Source organism: Anabrus simplex, chromosome 1, assembly GCF_040414725.1.
Source record: "Anabrus simplex isolate iqAnaSimp1 chromosome 1, ASM4041472v1, whole genome shotgun sequence".
Taxonomy (NCBI): domain Eukaryota; kingdom Metazoa; phylum Arthropoda; class Insecta; order Orthoptera; family Tettigoniidae; genus Anabrus; species Anabrus simplex.
The window spans coordinates 255,536,935-255,557,045 of NC_090265.1; positions in this window are offsets into that span (position 1 = coordinate 255,536,935).

Sequence of the window (20,111 nt, forward strand, 5' to 3'; positions counted from 1 at the left end):
TTGAAATTTTTTTTTCCTTCTCTTTCAAGTATAAAAAGTTATCTTCTGAAATTCAACTTCTACAAATATAAAGACTTTACTTCATCTGCAACAACAAATTTTGAAACCAAATCAACCCCAAATTAAGAAAATCTTATAAATTTTTTGGCAATCAATCTTCATACCCTCAGCATAACTTGGACCTTGTTTCAAACTGATTTCATGTGTCATCCCTGGAGGAACTTTTGGGGGGGGGGGAGGTCTGTACCGGGCGGTACACCTCCACTCCGCTAATTTAAAATGTGCGCCTGTTGAAACTCCTCTGCTGGAGGAAGTCTGAACTTTATTGACAGTATTAATTTTCTACCGTCTCAGAAGATGTCACCACGTGGAAAATTTTGAGTTTTTGAACTGTGTCATTTTTGATGTGTTTTTGTTTCGCTTGAAGTAAGAAGTGTGAACTTTCTCTTCTAGAGGACACTACTGAAGATCTACAATAGTGCAACCTAGTGCGGAGTCAAAGAACTATTTTTTTGGAGAAAATTTAATTTCAAGAGTTTGTTCTTTGTTAAATTTCTTTCTATCATTGTTTAAGTTGGCAATATTTACCCCTTTCTTCCCCTTGTGTTGAATCTAACCAATCCCGAATTTCTTAAATTAATTTCTATCCAATCAGATGTATCTTCCCCCAACTTTAATCTGTTGCGGGGTCCTATCCAATAAAGAGTTTGTGGGAGGGTGTTTTCTTTCCCCTAACGCCTAGAAACTTCCGCGAGAGTATTTAAACTGCTGATTTTTGGGTCTCTAGGCCACTTCTGTTCCATCTTTCAGTGTGTTAAGTACATAGCAGGGGGCGGGAAGCGCCTCTTTCTTCTCCAGCCGTTCAACACAAGGTAATGGCCGATTAATAACTTCTTTCTTTGCTAGCTCAGCAGTTTAACTTTCGGGGCGGGTTCTAAGCGTTCAGCCATGTAACCTTTTCCTAAAATGTAACTACTCCTTTCATATATTCTCTTTTAAAACGACATATTGGGATAGAGAGTGCTAACCCTCTCGAGCTCCCACTCACATTGTCTTGAGGTGAACTTATTTTCTCAACCTATTTTTCGTTAATGTAAAACAAATTGTTCTTTTCTTAAGTCACCTCTTTAGCATGGGATTAGCCCTTGTATTAACGGCCTAGTGCCAAGTAGGTCTTAATCAAAGTGTATTAGGAGTGCAAGTTCGCCTCCTCTCAAATTGTTATTTTAGAGGTCATTTAATTAACCTGCTTTTCTTTTAATCGACCTCAGTAGATTGGGTATTTTACCCCTGTGTTTATGTCCGTTGAGGACAACTTGAAGGTGGAGTTTGGTGTGGCCTGGGAGAGGCTTAAATTTTGAGAGCGAGTGGCTCTTTTGAAAATTCTGGGTTGTATGCCTCATGGAGGTTTTTCAGTGTAATTTGGAGCAAGGGCTCCTAGGTATGAATGGGGTTTTCTCCCCCTCTGTTAAAACTTGTGTTTGAGGTAAAACTGAGCTGATTGCCCAAGCATTGTGAAGTCAGGGCGCGAAGCCCAAATTCTGTAAATATTGTAACTAACCCCTTTTGAATTGCTACTTTGTACCTGCCATGCTTGTTATTTCTTTGTTTTCGAAAAGAAAATATAACCTTGTTAACTTTTAAATTAATTTTACATTGCACTATAATTTCGTAGCTTGAAACCCATTCACACCCGCACCTTCTTTCACCTCTACCTACCACGGAAAAGTCCGTAACAATTAAAATTAACAATTTGTAGTCTTACTAATGCCGGCCCCCGTGGTATAGGGGTAGCGTGCCTGCCTCTCGCCCGGAGTCCCCGGGTTCGATTCCCAGCCAGGTGAGGGATTTTTCTCTCGACCTGAGGGCTGGTTCGAGGTCTACCCAGTCTACGTGATTAGAATTGAGGAGCTACCTGACGGTGAGATGACGGCCTCGGTCTCGAAAGCCAAGAATAACGGCCGAGAGGATGCGTCGTGGTGACCACACGACCCCTCGTAATCTGCAGGCCTTATGGCTGAGCAGCGGTCGCTGGGCAGGCCAAGGCCCTTTCAACGGCGTTAAGTGCCGTGGAGTTTGGGCTTTTAGTCTTACTAATATACTAAAACTTAAGTGGTTCTGTTATTGTTATTACATATAATTTTAAATAACTACGAATAACAGAATAACTAAACGTAATAGCCTAACTTATCAAATCTAAACCTAACTGAAGCTACTGCCACTGAACTACTTGTTGCTCGTTGTTTAAAGGGGCCTAATATCCAGGTCATCGGCCCCAAGCTACTGAACTGAACTGAACTGAACAGTTCAAACATCTCTCAGGAATGTGAACATCCGCGAAGGAACCAAACACCATGTACCGCATGGACACAACGCAGTTGCGAAAACACTCGAATACTTTACGAATATTGCCGAAGTTAAATTCCGGCGAGAGGAGCGGAAGAAATATTCTCAATAATGTTATTTGCTTTACGTCCCACTAAATAATTTTACGGTTTTCGGAGACGCCAGCGCGCCGCGTTTCCCCTCCAGTGGGCGCAAGTGTGAACTACTACATTCTTTATACAATAAAATATGATTTTCCTACCTGCACACCGTGTCTTCCGCTAGGTGTGAGCGGGCCTGTATGACTGACTGAAAGTAAATAATTCCTTCTTAATATCAAATTGAAAGGACATTAAAAGCCTAATTGACACTAAGTTTAGGCAGTAGTCTCAGTTATGCTGCCGTTCTAGGGTTGTGCACTTCACGTAATTGTGCCAGGCTCCTCATTTTCATATTTCCTCTTCGATTTCCTTTTAGTCAGCTCTTGTACTCTTCCAGTGACGACGATTTTAGCTTTGCAAGGCCCGAACTGTCTTTCGTTTTCACACCGTTCATGGTTCTTCTCTTTCCTTTGCCTATAGGAACCTTTATTCTTCTTCCTAGTTATGATAAGAGTTAAGAAAGAATAATTAAAGAAAATAGTACCTGGAAACGATATATAAGTCCAGAAATGAAAAGTTGTCAAAAACAAAAATAAATATTACATTACATTGAATGGATGAACTTTTAGTATTTCTATGGACCGGGCGAGTTGGCCGTGCAGTTAGGGGTACGCAGCTATGAGACTGTATCCGGGAGATAGTGGGTTCGAACCCCAATGTTGGCAGCCCTGAAGATAGTTTTCCGTGGCTTCTGATTTTCACACCAGGCAAATGCTGGGGCTGCACCCTAATTAATGGCGCGACCACTTCCTTCCCACTCCTAGGCCTTTCATATCCCATCGTCGCGATAAGACCTATCTGTGTCGGTGCGATGTAAAACAAATTTTAAAAAATCCATGGAAAATTCAGGTCACAGCAAAGTTAGTGCTGGTAAGAAATATTGTGCTATGCACCCATTTTAGACGCAAATTTGTACCAAATTGATAAAATCTGGTAATGTATAAGTGCTATACTAATGTTCCTAAGGAATTAATACAAGTACAAGGAGCAACGAGGCCGATGTTAAACAAACTATTATTAAAATTTATATACGTAGTATACTGACTATACAACAAACAGAAAAGTAATCATGTACTGCTCTCTCTATTTTACAAAACGATGACCAGTACCGAGTATATGATCTTTCAAAAGACATGTAAAAGTCTCTTGTGAGCTTATTTGAAAACTACATTGCTATTTCCATTCAGCTTTAACCGATGGCACAACACCTGCTCATTGACAAAGACGTTCGCAAAATGCATGGTATTTTACATCTTAAACGCCAACATTGCAAGATCTTTCTTTTCAGCACTTAACTGTCTAAATTCAAAGGGGTGGTCACCTCAAAAGTCATAGCGTTTTATAGTCGATTCTCTTCCCTCAATACTTGAAACGACGTAATTTCCTCCATGTTATAATTTAAAGTTTTCCCAGTTTTGAAAATGCAGGACACATAGAAGTAACCTGGCGACTAGTCAGCGCGAAGACTGCTGTTCACTGTTCACCCGAATCGCTGTTTCGTATCGTTTTCCAGAGAAATGTACTGAATTGTATCACGTTCAATTTGGCGTGCAGCATTTGAACTACTGTACAATGCAAGATTGTTTGGAGAGATTTCCTACCCTGTGTTACTGACAAAGGCATATACCGGTACACTATTTTCCTTTTAAAAATTAAAAAAGATCAATTTTGAGTCACTTACATCGTTTCCCACGGACATTTTTACATCAGTCACTACCGGTTCCACTTTAGTATGATCATTGGTCAGTCATCCAGGTAGGTCATTTATTTTTTCAAAGTATTATCGGTAGTTGATTTTTCCGCGTTGTAATTGAATATGTTGAAACACAGTCTCACACAAAAATAATGATCGAGCACGAGTTTTAAAATACCGGTACCGGAACATAACACGTGGACGTCCAAAACTGTTTCAGCTAATTACGGCGAAGCAAGATTCAGGAAATGAAGTCGCAGCTAACGCTGATAGTTCTTGCATATCTCTGGTCGTGAAGACGATTGTTATAGAATTTTTATGGAATCAAAGAAAACCACTCACCTCTGTTATGTTCTGCACGGAATGCGTTATGCAGTCCATTACGTAACCAAGTAAGGTTGGTTCTTCCATCTGGGTTACGGAGCAGTCAGAGATAATAAATGAACATATAACATTTTAATATTATCCACGAAATATATGGCTGAATAGACAAGAGATAACTGGATTGCTTATAATGTCCGTTTTATTATATAAGAAAATACAATTGCAAGTAGGTTTCTTGGACAATATCTTTAATATATTGAACCCTTTGGTCCATAGTGAGGGATACCTACCTTTCTTACCTATCAGCAAAGTTCATGAGATCTGTCTCTTGGGTCGTATCGGGTCCTTCGTCACTTGCTGAGGTAAAGGTAGGGTTCATTAATTCTAATCTATCTACTGGAATGAAAGGTCTGTTTAAAAGATTCCTATTTATTCAGGAAAATTCTGAAGCAATCTGATATGTCAACGGTGTCATAGTCAATTGTGTCCACTAGACACCACAATCATTTTTACATAAAGGTCAGAACACTGGTGTGATACTTTAACGTAACTGCCTGACGGGCATTCATACTAGAAACCATTGTCTCAATTATTAATCATTTAAGAAAGGAAAGTCTGGAAATCCTTAAATTCGGCTTCCATGTGAGACCACATGTACCATCATAGTGATTCGTTACGGTCCAGCCCTTGTAACACGAACTCTGGACTCTGGGTATAATTAAGGCCGTCCAATCGGTGTGTGCCACACAGTGGTCCTACGGCATGGACCCTTAATTGAATCGATGTGACCTGCGTCTCTGTCATGGACCAACATCTAATCTTTTAAGTTACTTTAAAGTCATTGTGGATGATGACCGCAAGGAAATGATGCTACAATGGCATATGGCCCTAATCTAAGTCACTGAGGTTGATGACCCCCTGACCATCCAAGTTTCTAAGCTGAAGGCTAAACACAATTAAGTTACATCGGTTGATGACCAAAGTTTCCACTTTACTATCCCCAGCACATTCACTGCTCAATTAATCAAAGTTCAATAATTACAACAATAGCAATGCTAACAAACTTTGTGGCCGTAAAATCCATTTCCTTCGGATATGTCCCCTTAATCGTTACTTTGCATTTAAATATTCCCCTGAAAACAAACTAAAATTTCCAGAATGCATCTCCAAGTTATTCGCTTGATTAAAGTTATTTCAAAATGCGGTTTCACTGAATTTAATAATTAAATAAATTTAAATGATTTAACGAAATGTTAAAGAACAGTAAATTTTATCTCCGCGGACTCTGGTTTCTTTACAACTTCCTACGCAGCTGTGATGTAAATTCAATCTTGTGATATTTATCTGGCTGGAAAAGAATTGTTACATAATTCATGTCCAGTTATATATCTTGTCTCATGATCTCACACTTTAAAATCTAATCTAGTCCTAACCGTTATTAACACTTGGATATCCTAATAATCTACGTACAAACCAAACAACTCGCCATATAATTACGATGTCATATCTCGTCATACCATTTATGAATTTTGCACACCCCTCACAGACAAACCAATCATCACAACCATCGCTCCATATTTTGGACAACCCTGAATTTGGTTACTCTGTTCCTTATACTCAAAGTTCGTGATTTCAGATGTTCATTACGTCCCCAATTAAACAAATTTTACAGTATTTCACAATACTCAGATCATTACCGGCTATGAATTTCAACTAAATCCAGCATTTTAACGTTCTCCCCGGCCGAGAATACAGTACAATCTCAATTCCGCGCCTGTTCCATAATCATATGGTGTGACCCTCACAGCTGATGCCTCTCGTCCCCAAGTTCGCTTGGCAGTAACATGAAACACCTGGTTTGTTCCAGTTGACTGGCTTCTCAAAATGCTCACCTTTAAACTCTGCCGACATAATTAAACAAATACGATATTCTAACCACCAAAAATGCACAAATTATGCTTCAAGATGCCCACACTAATTATACGCGTCGCAAATTAATACCGCTATGGATTTCTATGTATTTCTTTCCATTCCCAACATTATACCTCGGGCTATCGTGTCCCAGCTTCAATGACAGGACTCTAACCTGATTCGCACATCTCATCTCAACTCATATAAAACATTCCTCGGGCTTCCATGTCCCGGCTTCAATGACAGGTCCAACCTGATTCACAAATCTCATATCGACAAAACTAACCTCTGTTTCCCAGCTCCACAATTATCATCGACAAAGAACTGGAATAAAATCCTTACTAGAAATCTCGACGTCTAATATGGCACAATGCATTACTCATGAATAACTTCACATAAATGATATCGTATTTAATAACTTGATTTTTACGAGAAAATGACTGAAACATTCTACTAGATCTTTTATTGTCAGTCAGACACAGTTTAAAATGGGCCTAGAAAAACGTTTCTCTCCGTGACCAAATTCATCACCCTAGATTCTCACCCGACAGCGCGCTTCCACTCGATTGAAAATGAGTAACCATGGATTATTATTATTAACGTCAAGTTGCAGACAGAAAAATTTTACGTCGAATGAACATCTTAATTTGACATCACAAAATATAGGCAGTAGACTCACACGGATGACGATCTACATTGGACGTGATATCACTTCGAAACCCTATTCAATAACTTTTACAACATTATACGGCACTCGCAAGACTTCAAAATTTTTATCCAAGTGGAAAATGAAACAAATGACTCTTTTAGTCGTATTCTCACATTTACAAAACTTAGTAGGGGTGACCACTGCGTCGTATATCCCCATTCAAATACACTTTTAGAGATCATGAAACAAGATATAATAGGTAGTAAGATGGAAAGTCACATTACCTTATGTAGTCACACCATTGTTCGTCATAGGGCTCACCTGCGACCCTGGCATTTTATTTAGCCATTTTTACATTCATGGCTTTCCATATCATTATTATATTTCTTCAGGTTTCCTGGAATAAAGCATAAAAAATAGAAAATACCCTTCGCTTGTTTGCTGAGCGCACACAATGGACTATAATTTTTTCCGCACACGAATTACTTAATCACATTAGAATTTATTCAGTACTTTGACCGTCCTATCTGGTACAATTATTTCACTCAAGAAAACTATCTCCTCATGGAGTCAAGACCTAGCCACAATGGCTAAAATCTGCAGTTGAACTCAGTCTACTTTTGTTGTTTGATTTCGCAGAGCAGCTCAACAATTTTTCGTCCGCTTTGTATCACAAATGCCGGAGAAGGAGACTTCGTCATGGCGTCCCTTCATATTTATAGCAGTTACCCCCTCTCTTCGGATATCTCCCTTTGCCGCCAAGAAAATTTCTATACATTTTCTGACTTAACTAAACTGTAATTTCAAGAGTTTTGAAAGTGACTACATGCTTGCTACATTTCTGGCGGTAGTGTTCATGGACATTTAAAATTTTACGGGTTCGATTTGTGAGATGATTGACCCCCTTTTGATAGGCACTATAATTTTTTGACTTGGCTTGGGTCACGCCATGTACACGCGCTTTGAAATAGTTCACAAAAATGACTTGAGATTCTTCCGCCGTCGACACGTGTGGCTGACGTCACGTACCCCAGAGCGTGGGACCGAAGGTAATCACCCCCTCGTCACGTGTCAAATCCATGCTATCAAGAATCCAACTTTTAGTTTAATTGTTAATTTATGCATAATGTTCTTAGGGCACAAAGGTCATGGGTTCAATATTTCTTGTGGTCTTTATAAAGTTTTATCTTTTATTTTAGAGAGTTAATGTAAATTAATCATTCCTAATCTTCCAGATTACTCAGAATATCAAATATTAGGTTTCAGACTGATAAAATGAGTAATGCTACTTGCTTAATGCATGTCTCAATCTACAGTAGTAACCATCTTGACGTAGTTTCAGATTGGTTTAATTAATTTAATAGAAGAAGCTAATGAACATTGGACGAACAAATTTGTATTTCCTTAGAATTCAATTAAGTCCGAGTTCGTGTCTCAGATGCTGTCCTTTCAACAGGATGAGTAAACCTCAAATTTCTTTCAAGTCCCCACGATGCTACGAAAACCATTTTTTCTCCCAGGTGAAAAGGAAAATGTTCGAAACAATTCATGAACCGAGTAGCAGAATCTACTTTTTTTTTTTTTTGCTAATTGTTTTACGTCGCACCGACACAGATAAGTCTTACTGCGACGATGGGACAGGAAAGGGCTAGGAGTGGGAAGGAAGCAGCTGTGGCCTTAATTAAGGTACAGCCCCAGCATTTTCTTGGTGTGAAAATGGGAAACCACGGAAAACCATTTTCAGGGTTGCCGACAGTGGGGTTCGAACCTACCATCTCCCGAATACTGTATACTGGCCGCACTTAAGCGACTGCAGCTATCGAGCACGGTGGCAGAATCTACAACAACAACAAATAAGTTATAAGAAAGTGAATAACATGTTCTGGAATAATAAAAGTATATGCTCTGTTCTTTCAGGCGATGTTTTACGTCCAGGAAGTGGGCACCATGCATGCAGGAAGGAGCAAGGATAGGAAGAAAATTCTTCATGAATATCTCGTCGAGGTCCTACGTGACACTTCACTGCAGGGCCTCGCACATTTCACGTATCGTAATCGTCATCCACTCGAGTAGTAAGTACCTCAGAGTATCAATACATAATTTTTACCTCGGATTACTTAAACGAAATGTTAAGGAATTTCCGTAAATGTTGTTGCATTTCATAGATTACTTGTTAACAGGTTAAGGCTATCAAAAAGTAAAATGTATACCGGTACGCAAATATGTCCAAAAATGTTCCAACTTATACATTTTAATATTCATAATATTGAAAAGCGAACAGCATCCGTGGCTCATGCGGCTGCGGGCTGGCGTCTCACCGCTGAGTTTCGTGGTTGAAATCCCGGTCACTCCATGTGAGATTTGTGCTGGACAAAGCGGAGGCGGGACAGGTTTTTCTCTGGGTACTCCAGTTTTCCCTGTCATCTTTCATTCGAGCAACACTCTCCAACATTTCGTTTCATTAATCATTCATTAATCATTGCCCCAGAGGAGTGCGACAGGCTTCGGCAGCCGGCACAATTCCCATCCTCGCCGCTAGAAGGGGTCTTTACAGGCTTTGGCGAAGGACAAATGGTGTTATACCATGAATCTCTTTCATCCCATCAGACTAACCCTTTTAGTTTAAAGTGCTCCAGTTTCCTGTCAACGTCTGTTTAGCAGTGGCTGTAAGACCAAGAGGCAGTCTCCGTGGGGCTAGAGATGATCTGAGGAACAACTGTTTCTCCTGCGGGCAGCTGTATGTGCTTGTTGACAAGTGAGCACGCCGCACACGTTGGTAATTCTCCAGTTAGAAGATAGAACAGAAAATATTTTTACAAGGGAATTCTGTAAATTCAGTGGTGGTGGTAGTGGCTATTTGTGTAAGGGCTAAAATGGGGTTATCAGCCTGTACAAGCCATACATCTAATAGTCTAACTTGGGATCTACTGTATATTCCTAAGAATGTTCTAACTCTCGGAAAATAAATTGTACGTTGCATTCAGATGTATCAAGAATCCAGAACATTTACAAGTTGTCAGTCAAATCACAAGCGAACAAGTGATAGAGCATATGCAAAGAAAATCGTTGTTTACAGAGAACTATTATTGTAGATTAATTAACTTTTATTCAAATTGTGCTTGATACAGGCAGACAAAATACAGAAACTTATGTGACTCTTGCACCGTTAACTGATGTCTGCCTCCGTATCGTAAAGGTTAGCATTATTACCTGCCGTCCTCTGAGGCCCGGGTTCGATTCCCGGTACTACCAGGGCAGGAGGGCTGGTATGCTGTTAAAATGGGGGTGTGCTGAAAAGAGCTGCAGCATCTCAGGACGAGGACACACGTATACGTACCGCTAACTCGGATTCTAACCGTGTTTGTAGTTCAAACAGTATCTATATAAATAAAATCGTAACAACCGTGTGCCTGTACATTGACTATTTTGGAGAAATGTCAGTACAGTTATCCGTTTCAGGTGTAATAAGGATCATCTGGATATTTTTTAGCTTCGGTGTCTGATTGTTTGTCTATAACTTGGAAACTACTGGATATACTCGTATTTCTACCAAACTTCACATTTAAAATACACCCGTCCTTGGGTAGGTTTAAGGGCCAATATTGCTCCTAAATCCCTGAACTGACTGGGGTTTATACGAAACCGGAACCGTGATTTTGAACTCCCACAAAACATACACAACTAAACGTAATGGAAATCTACCTGCCTTAATGAAAATCAACTTATAAATCCTTTTTTCTCATATGCATAATTTCGATGCGAGGATTAATAAGAGAGATATTAACGGACCGTTTTTCGGTACAAGTCCCACCCGACTTAACTCAAGAGCGGGTGCGTGTAAAGCGTATTTCTTATTACTTGAAATTTCAACCTAACTTCATATTTAGCACCCACCTATCCAAAGGTAAGTTTTAGGTCCATACCATGTCAAATTTCCGGAATGGACTGGGGTTTATAGGGAACGGAAACCGTGGTTTTACTCTCCCACAATATATATAAGGCCAGCCTAACTGAAAATCGACCAACCTTGATGGAAATCCATTTCTGAAACCTTTTCTCATGTGCATTTTTCTTCGATAGGAGGATTAACAGGGAAGATATCATTAACGGACAATTTTCCAGTACAGATCCCAGCGGCCTTATTTCAAAAGTGGGTGCGTGTAAAGCGTATTTCTTAAAACTTAAAAACTACCGGAGATATGCCAACCAAACTTCATATTTAGCATCCACCTGTCCAAAGGTAGGTTTTTAGGTCCATACCATTTCAAATTCCCGGAATGGACTGACGGTTTATATGGGACCGAAACAGTGATTTTACTATCCCACAATATATACAACAACCTGACTGGAAATCGACCAACCTTGATGAAAATCCATTTTTCTCGTGTGCATTTTTTCTATAGGAGGATTAATAAGGGAGATATGATAACGATCGTTTTTTGGAGGCTAAGTCCAGCGGACATAGCCCAAAAGGTGTAGTACGTAGAGCAGATTCCTTACCTGTATAAATAAAATCGTAACGGCGTGTGTCTGGACATTGACTATTTTGGCGAAATTTTCGTACAGTTATCCGTTTCAAGTGTAATAATGATCATTTGCATATTTGTTAGCTTTAGTTTCCTGAAAGTCCTCATTTTAATTCCTCCCCCAAAGCAAGAGTGAGGCACAACCTGCCAGACGAGCTAGAAAATTTGGCAAAATTATATGTCTTAGCCTGTAATCGACGGAAAGCTTCCAAGATATTTAAATATTTCATTTTTTTACTCTCAAAAAATTTCGGAATATTGAGGCAATTTTAATGTCGGTGCAGACCTTCGTTACGAAGTATTTCGCTGCCAAACGGTAAGTCGTATCACAAAACGGATGGCACAATTTCAGTTCAATTTGGAGTGATCTACAACTTTGGTCCTATGACGTTTCGTCGTATATATTCCCTATATGTTAGATTTGTTTCTATTTCTTGATTATACCTGCATTTTCCCCTTTGTACACGTATAATTCGTAGCTCGAATCATTTATATGAAAGGTAGAATCGTCTAATTCTACAGGAACACTGGCCCACCCAGTATCCATACGTGAGCCAAATTATATGTTTGTAGCTGTCATATTAGTTCAAAAATAGTACTATATGATGTATCGTTTAGCTGCAGTTAATCTGTAAATGTAGGTTTGCAATATTGTTAACATGCATATACTTCGTATGTCGATCTATAGATATTCATTGAGGTCGATTTGTAGCGGTGTAGAAAGGGTGTGTTTGCCATTATAATTAATATTTTACATCGATGGCGACTCTCAACAGGAGGGCGTCTACTATTGTAATCATTACTCTCCATATCGACTTTGACTGGCAGTAGGGATGGGATCCTTCTGGCAACTCCTTTTTAACTAGCATTAATGAGGAGGGACTACCATTGTAATTAATAATTCCCTTCTCGATTTGGCTGGCAGAAGTCAAGGGAGCATGCAATTTTGTTCAGAACTCCCCTAACCGATTGTGTTTGGGAGTAGGCAAGTGTGTCCGCCATTATAAACACATTTACCCATCTATAATGTGACAGGCATTAGGCATAGTGGCCTTGCTATTATAATGGAAACTCACCAAATCGGTGTGACTGTCATTAAGAAACGGGGCCTGTCATTATAATGATAAGAGCACAACTCAATTTTGATTGGCAGTAGTGCAGGTGCCTGCTATTATAATAAAAACTCTTCAACTGTAATATGTCTGGCAGTAGGAAAGGGCGCCTGTCATTGTAACGAAAACTCCCCAAATCGATTGTGAGCGCGCAGTAGGTAATGGGGCCTCCCATTATAATGACAACTTACCTACCTGATTGTGAATGGTGGTGGGAAAGTGAGCTTGCCGTTATCATCACAACTCCGCAACTCGCACTTTACATTGAAAACCACGTATGGGAAACTCACCCTGCTGTTTCTGAATAACGCTAAGAGACATGCAATTAAAAAAAGATCTTATTCACTGCATGTACAGTAATTTACTTAGATATCTGCATACAATGTAGAATACCGTAGCGAAGCATGGGTACATTTGCTAGTAGAGAAATATTCATGTAATATTTCCTTTGTACTTCAAGCAGTATTTAGAAATATTATTGTAATATATTTTCACTCTGGCGGTTGCGAACGTTATGTATGATACTGACAGAAAGAATGAGGATTTGAAGTGTGTTTCAGCACTGAACAGGATTCTGTGGCTAACTGCGTTATGTCTAACATTGTATTATGTCTTTCAAGTAGTTTTCTGTTCGAATCAATTGTTTGCACTTGCAGTACGGTATGCGAAGTGTGTTTCAATTCAAAATATTCTGTTTGGATATAATTGCTGCTTTCAATCAGTCAATAAATAAATAAATAAATAAATAAATAAATAAATAAAAAAATAAATAAAAAAATACTGCTCTCTATTTAAGACAGTAGCCCAGGTGACTGATACCCTATCATTTGTTCACCTAAGCTTTTCTTAAACGATTTCAAAGAATTTATAAATCTGTTGCATTCCGACCAGGTTATCCAGATTAAAATAATGCCTGTGTATTCGTCGCTGCTGAACACACTGGCCATTGCCGATATGCAGACAGGAATTATTGTGCGGCTCTACCATACACCAGCCTAGAACTATGCGGTCGAAAACGATGTTTACTAATCCAAGGTGTGCATTTGACAGGTAGCGCTGAGTAACATGCTGCGAGCGACACTCGGGTCCTTATCTTTTCATATTCTGACGTAACCTGCCGGCTGGCAGTAGTTCCCTGTGAAAATCAGTTGGTAGACATCCCATTCATCGTTTATGCGTGCGGGACATTTAAAAGTAGAAAGTACGGCTTTCGAGAGCTACCTGGTATATATATTCCAGTCACTAATTCCTTTTCCTATAAGCGAATATTTAACCCAATTTGTCCTCTTGAATTCCGACTTAATCTTTCTAATATGACACTTCCTACTTTCAAAAGCTACGTTCAAGCTTATTTGTTTATTAATGTCATTCTACGCCATTTCTCCACTGACAACCTGAAACACTGCCAGCTTAGTCAAGCAACTCGTCTCCTTATTCCCAGGTCTTCCTAATTCAAAGTTTGCATCATTTTCGTAACATTTCTTTTTTGGAAATCACCTAAAACATAATTATCGTACTACCTTCGGTGACATAACAGAAAGGTATTCTGCCTCTTGCTTTTCCTTCATTTTTCTTTGAACTAATTAATTCGTGAACATTTGTAAACGGCCATCCAATAGGCAAGCAGATATTGCTGCTTCAGGCCACTACTTGAATTTAATTTCACTCAGCTCTCTTGTTGGAACAAGGCGATGCCTTATACTCGGTGAAACTAATAACACAACGTCTTTTGACGAATCATTCATATTCTAATTTTGATTTACATTTAGCCTATTACTGCCATCCTCGAGACTCCCTTAGAATTTCTTTTGTCCTAAGTTACATTTATTATTAATAGCATGTGCCTGCGGCTTCGCCCGCGTTTATTAATTCAACCGTTAGAGATTTTGAAACCATTTATTTAAATCAAAATAAAACATTATATTATTAACACAAATATTTTTACCTAAATTGTATGCAATACATTAATTTATTTTAATATCACTAATTTCACTTCTTAAGAACTGGGTTGGTGGATGGTACAAATAATGATATTAATACAATATCAAATCCAATATATATTTATATTTTGCTAGTTGTTTTACGTCGCACCGACACAGATAGGTCTTACGGCGACGATGGGACAGGAAAGGGCTAGGAGTGGGAAGGAAGCGGCCGTGGCCTTAATTAAGGTACAGCCCCAGCATTTGCCTGGTGTGAAAATGGGAAACAACGGAAAACCATTTTCAGGGCTGCCGACAGTGGGGTTCGAACCTACTATCTCCCGAATACTGGATACTGGCCGCACTTAAGCGACTGCAGCTATCGAGCTCGGTAAAATCCAATATTATATAACTAATTTTTCCTTATGGAGTTTCCAGATAAGCTATAGTAATTGTCCTTCCATTTGGAACTAACAACAAGATGTATGGAGTGTTTGCCTTTCCAACTCTTGAACAACCCACGTACAGTTGACCATAAGAGAAACACCGTTCCCGAAGATCGAATCCTTCAACTTTAATTGATTGTCCTTGTTCCTTTTTTGATGCACATATCGAAACTAAAATAAACGGGGAACTGCAGATGACTTTACTGAAATTGTATATACGAAGGGATGATTTTAATCCGAGGAATATCCAGTCACGATGGTGGCTTCAGTAATATTCGGCATCAGTTTCTCGAATGAGAGTCTTGTTCCGTTGAAGAGGGAAGGAGGATTCATATTCCTAAGAAGGATAATCGGTGCCACAACCGTCCGCTCCAGGATCGAATCTGCTAACTTGGGCCCAAAAGCCTGCGCCTTTGCTTTAACCATCTGAGCCACTCGGCCCGGCAGTTGCTGTTACATATCAGTCTGCCAAGCCCACTGAAATGTAAGCACCGACCGACTATATGAACAACATTTCACACCATTCATAACTGGGAATGGCTGAATAAGGAATGACATTATTAACACCGCTCATAATTCAGTCACTACCGGGCGAGTTGGCCGTGCGGTCACGGGCGCGCGTCTGTGAGCTTGCATCCGTGAGATAGTGGGTTCGAACCTCCACTGTAGGCAGCCCTGAAGATGGTTTTCCGTGGTTTCCAATTTTCACACCAGGCAAATGCTGGGCTGTACCTTAATTAAGGCCAACGCCGCTTCCTTCCCACTCCTAGCCCTTTCCTATCCCATCGTCGCCATAAGACATATCCGTGTCGGTGCGACGTAAAGCAACTAGCGAAGGAGAAAAATTCAGTCACTTCTGCACCATTATGAAAACCAAGAATGAGACTGTAAGCAATAGGTCTCACCAGCAAAGATCTTGTACCGCTTGATATTCAGATTTAAAAAGTGGTTGCTTAGTTGTAGTACATCATCTTAAAACAAAAATCAGCATAGCTCTTCAAGTAGGTAGGCTTTCCCCTCATCATCAGTTGGTTTTTGCTTTCCTACTTCATCAGGAGATCCAGTATTCAATGCTAAAAAGGTAATATTTAATCAAGGTGCATTACAATGTGTGTGCATAGTAGAACTTAGGAGTTTAATACTCATGTTTGAATTAAGTGATCAGATGATCATTTTGAGTGTTATTTAGCACTGTGTTTAATTAAGTTTGTGTAGTTCAAGTTAATTTAATTAATCAGAACTCAACCAAGTCAATCATATGCCATCTGATTAATTACATTTATATTATTCAACCAATAAGAGTACCATTGAAATCAAAATAGTTTCAATTACTGTTTTATAGTGGATTAATTAAATGAATTTATTATCAATCATCGATTTTGAATTTTTAATTAAAGATCATTTCTTCATATTTTCTAATTGGTATTGATACCTAGTTTTGTTAATATAATTTTGTTTCATTAATTAAATTATATGTTAATATTGCATTGTGTATTCAATTTTCAATCAGATTTTAGTTTCTTTTCGTTCATTTTTTAAATAAATTCCGTTTTTAAGTAAGAGTCAGTCTATTCATTCTATAGGTAACTTGTAGAGTAGTGATCCTTATGTAACCCGAAGATGACGATGGGGCCGACAGTCTGCACCCTGGGAGAAGAGTCATGTAAGTATAATCTGAGCAGCGCCGAAGGCAGAATCCGAAGATAAGAATAAATCATGCTTCAATCAACATTTAAAGGGTACACTATGTTGAAAATTTCAGATCTCTGCTTACCATAGATTTGTCTGGTAATCGCACTCGGACAGACAGACAGACACTTTCTTTTATTGTTACATATTATTATTGTTATTATTATCTGAATTAAAAACTAAGATCTAAAGTTTTACTGCTACTTACATTATATATAAATGTAACTGACATTGTTTATTCATATTTACCCTACAGCCTGGCTTGGGCGATTACCATCATCGCTGCAATGGGAGGAGCCATTTCCGTCTGTCTTAAAACGTGGCATCGTTACCAGATCAATCCCATCGTGATTGCAATGGAATTTAACTACCTTGACTGGGGTGTTGATAGTCCGTCCTCATACATATGTCCATCGTCAGTAGTAGAACAAAATCTCCTTTACGAAGAGGCCCATTCGTGAGTATTTGAATTATAACACCGTACTGTTCCTCTTAATAAAATATTCCAGGTCTCACAAACGGTAGTATCATGAAGAAAAAGTAATAATGTGTGATAGTACTTTCAGGTATATTTTAAACATAAATGTACTGTACTTTCATAGCTGAAGAAAATATGAAATAGAACGTTCATTTAACTCGTTTAATAAAATTCAACATTATATGGATCATTACCAACTACCGAAACCGAAACAAGGTTAAGCTAATGGTCTTCCTCTCCCTGTAGAGTCTGGTCCTCTCGGCACTGGTAAAGATTACACTTTTGAGATCACCACGACTTGTTCTTTCTTCTAATTGTAGTTTCCCGAAATTCTGATTGCGTAAATTCACAATATGCCTCGATATTGTCAAAACATGCGTTATTTTCTAATGTAATTTCATCTCACTGTTCTGATAGCGCACCGTGTTATAACTCTTTAAACGGATTTTATATAATTTACTACATCCTGCACAAAATAACTTCTTTTTCTTCAGCGTTTGAACCTCCTGCTAGCGGGGTCCGCTACAAGGATTCGTTGTTTCCATTTAGTTGTGTCCTCGGCTATGTTAGGATGTAGACTGATGCTCTTCAGATCTTTGTAAAGGGTATCAGCCCATCGCTGTTTTGGTCGTCCTTTTGGTCTCCTAACGGCGACTTCTAATATGTAACCCGTCTTCGCGATTGTGTCGGCGTCTGCCCTTAGTACATGTCCAAACCGTCGTGGACGACTCTCGCGCATTTCTTTCATGAATCAGTGCAACGCCAAATCTCTCCCTGATGGATTCATTGGAGATGCAATCCAGTTTAGTGATGCCAGCTGTCCACTTCAGCATCTTAGTCTCCATGACGCCCAGTCGACGCTCTGTCTCAGTCACAGTTCGTCAACATTTGCAACCATACAGTGCAACAGGTCGGATGACAGTACGATAGATTTTTTATTTGAGATTACCTTTCATCCTCCGGTCGCAAGTGACGCCGGTTGTTGTTTTCCATTCCATCCAGGCTGCGGATATCCTTGCACTGATCTCTTCGATCAATCGGCCATCATCAGTGATCGTGGAGCCAAGATACTTGGAAACTTGTCACTCGCGGCAGATCCTTACGGTCTACCTGAATGGTTTCAATTGCATGTGGATCTGACGTCATATATTCGGTCTTCTTTTTGTTTATGCGCAGGCCGTATTGCGCCAGCAGATCACTCCAATAATGGGTTTAGCATTGCAGATCAACCTGGGTCTCAGAAGCCAACATGACATCTTCTGCGTAGAGAAGTGTCCATGACAAAGAACGGTGCAGGTCTGCTGTTACTGTCCATCACTAGAATGAACTAGAGCAGTGACAGGGATGAACCTTGGTGAGCGCCAACGGTGATGGGAAAGTCACTGGATGCTTCCGAGGCGGCCTGAACATAGCTCCGCGAGTCTACATAAAGCAGCTGAACCTAGTTGACAAGGTATTCGGGTATGCCAGGCTCTCGCAGTGCTGGCCATTTGAGGTGATGTTGTGAAACATAAATGTACTTTTATAGCTGAAGAAAACATGAAATAGAACGTTCATTTTACTCGTTTAATAATTCAGTATTATATAGATCGTTACCAACTACGGAAACAAGGCCCAGGAGAGCTAGATGGATCGGCTTGTTCTTCTCACGATGCTTCACAACCCAGATCCATGCAGCATGGATTGCATCGCTTGTGCCACAATTCTTCAAAAATCCAGCTTAGTTTCTGTAAAGCCCAACGATCTCACGTATCCTTTTATCAAGAACCCATTCGAATACCTTCATCGCATGAAACTAAAGTCGGATCGGCCGATAATTAGTACATTCAGCTGAGCTCCCCTTCTTTTTGAAGATGGGTCCGGTGATGCTCCGTTGCCAATCGCTCGGCGTTCGACCTTCTTTAATGATCTGCTTGAATATTCATGCTACCGGTAACTATTCTGCCGCATCCCACTGTTGAGAGTACCAGAGTTCTGCTGGAAGGTCGTCTGAGCCAGTAGCTTTCCCCGGCTTCATTTCCTTCAAAGCAGCCTTGACCTCTTCGACATCAATGTCTCTGACAGGTCCTTCCACAACAGCAGTGACTGGAATTGGTGGATGGGGAAATTCCTCAGTTGAGATCTTCTCGAAATAGCTCCGCCAGGGCTCTCTTGCCTTCTTCCAATAAACCAATAAGTTTCATGTTTCATCGTTAATGCAATAGGAGCGCTTGATGTCTTGTGTTTTGCGATGACTCGCTTTGGTGAGTCGGTATAATTCCCGCTCGCCTCCACGCATGTCTAGTTGTACACAAAGGTCTGCAAAATGTGTCGGTTTTTTGTTGTAGCTATGTCTTATTTGCATCACTACGGGCTATCTTGTAGACATTCCAACGAGACTGTGTCTTGTCGGCAAGAAACTCATGGCAAAGCTGTTTCTTCTTCCGTATTGCATTTCTGACCTCATCGCTCCAAAGCCATGTATCTTTATCAATTTTTTGCCGTCCTGGTTTTGTTGATCCAAGAACAGTACATGCAGTGCCATAAGCAGCCTCCTTCAATTTGATCCAACTCTCTTTGACTGTAGTAATCGGTGGTAATGTTATTCGTGTGACAACATCGACCTCTTTTTCCTTGAAGCGATACCATTTGATTTTCGCTGGTCCTGTATGAAATGCGTGTTCAGAATTCGGCGATTTGATACGCGACTTGCAGAAGGTTGGTCGATGTTGCGTCATTACAGTTTCATATGGCACAACCTTTGTGTCTAACACGGCTTTAAGGTCTCGACGCTTGATGAGGATGTAATCGATCTGCGTTGCCCTAGTGCCGCTGTAATACCTAATTAAATGTGAATCACGAATTTTGAACCAGGTGTTCGTGATGAGCAGGTCAT